The 5,000-nt window shown below is 39.7% G+C and overlaps 1 long non-coding RNA gene across 1 annotated transcript in view; it reads right to left on the bottom strand.

Moving 5' to 3' along the window:
* LOC137975941 (uncharacterized) overlaps positions 1-907 on the bottom strand; it is a 3,882-nt gene extending 2,975 nt beyond the window's left edge. The window contains exon 1 of the long non-coding RNA XR_011117664.1: positions 710-907. This is a non-coding gene — a long non-coding RNA (uncharacterized lncRNA). The remainder of the gene's footprint in view (positions 1-709) is intronic.
* Positions 908-5,000: the final 4,093 nt, after the last annotated feature.

Genomic DNA, 5,000 nt, shown 5'->3' with positions numbered 1-5,000 from the left:
AGCATGGGATTTCCATTCCGTATCCTCCTCCACGATTAACGGCCTTCCCTACAACTTAAACTTGTGCTTTTGCTTCCATTACTCGGTTTTGTTTACTGTTACATTGTTCAGTTGCATTGAATTGCCGGTTGTAAGGTTGTTAATTAACTGCAAAAAGGCTGATTTTTAGCGGATTAAAGGTTCACATGTACTGTAGTAGAATGTAGTTTAAAAGCATTTTGCATCAAAATTTGACCCTACCCCGTTAATACGACCAAATTTCCATGGCCCAAAGGTGGTCGTATTAACGGGGTTCCACTGTATTTGATGTTTATCTTTGTCCTTGTATGCAAATGTTCAGAGATGCAATTAAATTACAAACAAATTCAAGTAAAAGATCGTTCAATAATCTTTATTTTAAGCATTTATTTGAACATAAAAGATGCAACGCTTAGCAAGAAATAGTATTTTATGTCAATATTTCGGAAAATTATTTAATTATTTATAAAGAGCGATTTAGACGGCAACATTATTGCTTACGACTTCCGCATGCTACAAGCTTACACAGCGACTTGACGAATGAACAAACTTCACCACAAATCGTGAAGTAAATCAAACATAACATACCCTAACTAAAGAAGTCGTGCTTGAGTCAATGATCGCCAATCTATGATGCACTGATGGTTGCATGCAAAAGTCGTAAGGAAGAATCGTACTTTCTCTAACTTACCAAAAACATCACAGGCCCCTGCTTTATTGTTTTGTGCGCGGAAGCCAGGCACAGTTACTTAACAATTATTGGATGAGGTTGAGCATGATAACGATAATTATTATCAATATACGCGGCCAAATAGAAAATTGACCTCTTCAAAACACACGCTCAGCGGGCCGCAGAAGACTGACAGCGGGCTGCTAATGCATTATCAGCTCCACAGCTGATTGGTTCTTGCTTCAACTTTGTGATATGCCTATTATTTATAGACGATTTTACGCATTTTTTCGGTAATTTTAAATAAGTTCACTGGACAGAGTTGATTCATTAATGGCTTGTTCAATCAAGACTTAATGATGATTTGAAGTGACTTTGAATTCATTATTCACTTAGCTTGTATTATTAAAACTCGCATTCTTGATATCATTTGGCCTTGTTTATTGATAATAATGATAATTACATGACTTTTTTCGGGAATATTGTTTATTTGCGCCCTTGTAGTGTCATTTGCGGCCCTCGCGCTTCGCGCTCGTGCCGCTAATGACACTATGTGGGTGCAAATAAACAATATTCCCTCAAAAAGTCATGTTATTCCCTTATTATCAAGGTCAAAGTTTGTGTTATCTGCCGAAGCCGAAGGCGGATAACACAAACTGGGGCCTTGATAATTATCGCGGTCATGCGAAAACCGAATCCAATAATTCTTGAACTATGCATATTCCTGAACAGCACTTGTAAAGACAGGAGGACTGATTCATCCATTTCTTTGGATGAGCGGCAAATCAAAGAATGTTTCTGCGGTTGTTAGGTGACATCACTTCTGCATGCATAAAGCTATTGTCTGTAGGTATGACGTCAATTATAAATATACAAAATCTATTGTCTGTAGGTATGACGAAAGAGAAACAGAGCAAGCAAGAATTAGCTGCGTGCTTATAGCCAAGCAAAATCGAGCTGGTGACACCAATGTATAATAGTCGATAACAGCCTTGACATGAAATAATTGAAGTAAAAATTTCACGTTTAAGGTTAAAACCATTTCACAAAACAATCTCTGATATTAGCGGACTTGATCTTACTGATGATGTCATTAAACATAAAAGATAATTTGGGAACTCTAGCCAGAGTAAGTTAATTGAATTGTTGCCTAAAACCAGACATAATGGAACAGTTTGATTGTAGAACTTTGAAGGACTGAAGCGCACTGCAAATAAAAATTGTTTGCATGAAGTCCGATGATCATTTTTAAAAAAGGAGTTGTCTAACTGTTAGTAATTAGGTCCAGTAGCTATTCTATCTTAGTAGTGTTTACTGTTATATTTTTATTGACTGTCTTTTTGTATGTTCTTATTTTGTCTTTCGTGATGCTCGCCCTTTGCAACACTCTAAACATTTGAATAAATGTTGATTGTTAGGATTAGGGATATGCCTCGTCCTGGTACTGATGATTCTGTTGAAATCGGTACCTCATGTCCTACAGGATATAGAGCGATACATATACCAAGATCTCATTCTGCTGGTGGTGGTGGTGGTGATGTACCAGTGTGCACTACAAGCCTACAGATTCTCACAGTTATTAGTTGTATTCATCATCACATCCATCACATGTCAAGAACTCCATTCCTTATTCTCAATTTCTTAGACTTCGACGTCTATGTAGTGATGATTCCCGATTTTTCCAGCAAATCAGAGATGTGCCAGTTCTTCGAAAAACGTGGCTATCCTGTCTCTGTGGTCAAAGCGGGCCATCATCGCGCCCAACAATTTAATCAACAGTAATCACTACAAACGTCACAAAAAGATAAGAATGACAGAATTCCATTCACCCTCACTTTCCATCGTCATAATCACGCAGTCAAAAGTATCATTCTTAATAATTTTAAATTACTCCAAAATGATCCCGAGACTGGTAGAATCTTTTCACAACCTCCACTTATTTCATTCAAATGCGACAAAAACGTAGGTAACTTTTTAGTTAGAAGCGCGCTCAAAACTAGCGAGCAACCCGGCACTTTCAAATGCACGCGCTCACGATGCAAAACCTGTCTTTTCGTTGTTAACACTAGCAAGATATCGGGACCTAAGCGATCTGTTAAGATCACCGATCGTTTCACATGTACCTCCGCAAATGTCACTTATCGCATAACCTGTACGTTATGCCATAAATTATACATTGGCGAGACAGGTAGACGACTAGGTGACCGATTCCGCGAACACCTTCGCGATGTTGAGAAGAATGACAAAGATGCATCTAAGCCAGTCGCTCGTCATTTTAATCTCCCTAACCACTCCAAAAAACACATGGCTATCTGTGGCCTTTCCCTACATCTAGGTACGACGGAAAGCCGCAAGAATCTAGAACAAAAATTCATCTTCCAAATTGGCACCTTTAATCCTCACGGTATGAACGAACGCTTTTCATTTAACTAATATATTCCTATTTTTCACGTTGCCATGTTACCACCAATAGCGTAGCTCCTACTCTACTATATAAAGTACACGTAACCCATAATTCCTCGATTCGCTCTGATGAAGGACTAACGCTCGAAACGTTACGGTGGCCAATTTACATTATCAACTCTGTTGATAAAACCAAATTTTTGTATACTACTTCCCCACCAACGCAGCACCACAGTTTCTTTAGAAACTACCCCCATCATTAACAGGATATAGTCTACACAGACTCCATTTTTATTAGAACGTGCTCATCATGCACATGTGCTCCTCTTTATGCCCAACGCTTTCTTTCCGTCAGTTCTCTTAGGGCTTTGGTTCATTCACAACAGCATTTTGTTTTTTCCCTCCCACCCCCCTTTTTTTTTGTTCTTATCGGAACCTTTGTGTGACCCGTTCCCCCCTTTTTTTGTTCTTATCGGAACCTTTGTGTGACTCGTTCAACTATTCCTCATGCTCACTATATATTTAGCACGACCAGATAGTATACCTAGCATATCATTATTTTATTTCTCTACATCGATATGTATCTTTTAGATTAATCATTTATCTTATGGTATTATACGAGACAAGGTCCCATTCCTTCGTAAGTTTCCGGGGATGTGGCACTGCAGTCTTGCTTTCCAATAAAATAAGTGGCAGGGAAGTGCAACCACTAGCTGCACTTTACCTCACTGTAAGGCTTCGCCCTTGGAGACAGGTCCAGAAAAATATCCACTCCAGGGTGTGGAGCCCTGGTCCCACCTGATCTGCACTCCACCAAGGAGGGCCACCCCTCCTGGTTTCCCTTGGTTTCTAGTGACTGGGGAATATGGGCCTCATCTCCGGAGACTGATCAGCACTCCTGTTCAGAATGGCTAACCCTCGTACCACTTATTTTGTCTCCCCCCCAGGAGGGCGTCTCTCCTGGTCCCCCTTACCCCTAGATTTAAGCGCTTCCCTGCCACCAGAATTTTGCCATTACTTTTTGTGTGTTTTCTGTGTGGTACCTGGCATAGAACCTGTATATGAAACCACTACCAATTCGAAGAGTTTATTAACAGGTGAAAAAAAACGCTTTGATAAAAGCCAAAAAACGCTCTAATAAACGCCTTGACAAACGGCTGAAAAAAACGCTTTAATAGACACGAAAAAAGGCTCTAATAAACCTCTGCACGAATGGCTGAAAAAAAACGCTTTGATAAACGCCTGGACGAACGGCTGAAAAAAAGGTTTTAACAAACGCCAAAAAACGATCCAATAAACGCCTGGGCGAACTGCTGAAAAAACCCTTTCATAAACGCCAAAATACGCTTTAATAAACGCCTAGATGAACGGAAAAAAAACGCTTGGTAAACGCCTGCACGAATGGCTGAGAAAAACGCTTTGATAAACGCCAAAAAACGCTGTATTAAACGCGTCGACGAATGGCTGAAAAAAACGCCTGGACGAAGGGCTGAAAAAAAAGTTTTGAGACACTTATATTCAGAAATGCACCTAATTAGATGCACGCCCAATTTTGATATCTGACACGAAGTCAATAGGTAGCAATTGCTACCTATTTTCAACAAGGTAAGGATAAACTTTGGGTAAATGCAGGAGTTAATCTTTACTTAAAGAGCAGCCTTTGGGGGACACTTTGTGGCGTTTTTTGTCTGTATTCCACGACATGAGTGATGTTGAAGTTGGGGAGAAGAGCAAGGGGACACTTTGTGACGCTTATTGAAATCCGAGTGCATCTAATTATGTGCATTTCTGGACATAAAAACGCTGTATTAAACGCATTGACGAATGGCTGAAAAAACGCTTTGATAAAGGCTAAAAAACGCTTAAATACACGCCTACACAAACAGCTGAAAAAAAAAAACGCTCTAAT

The sequence above is a fragment of the Montipora foliosa genome, chromosome 11, assembly GCF_036669935.1.
Source record: "Montipora foliosa isolate CH-2021 chromosome 11, ASM3666993v2, whole genome shotgun sequence".
Classification (NCBI taxonomy): Eukaryota; Metazoa; Cnidaria; class Anthozoa; order Scleractinia; family Acroporidae; genus Montipora; species Montipora foliosa.
The sequence above is the reverse complement of the archived record's forward strand: the minus strand, read 5'-3'. Positions and strand labels throughout refer to the sequence as shown.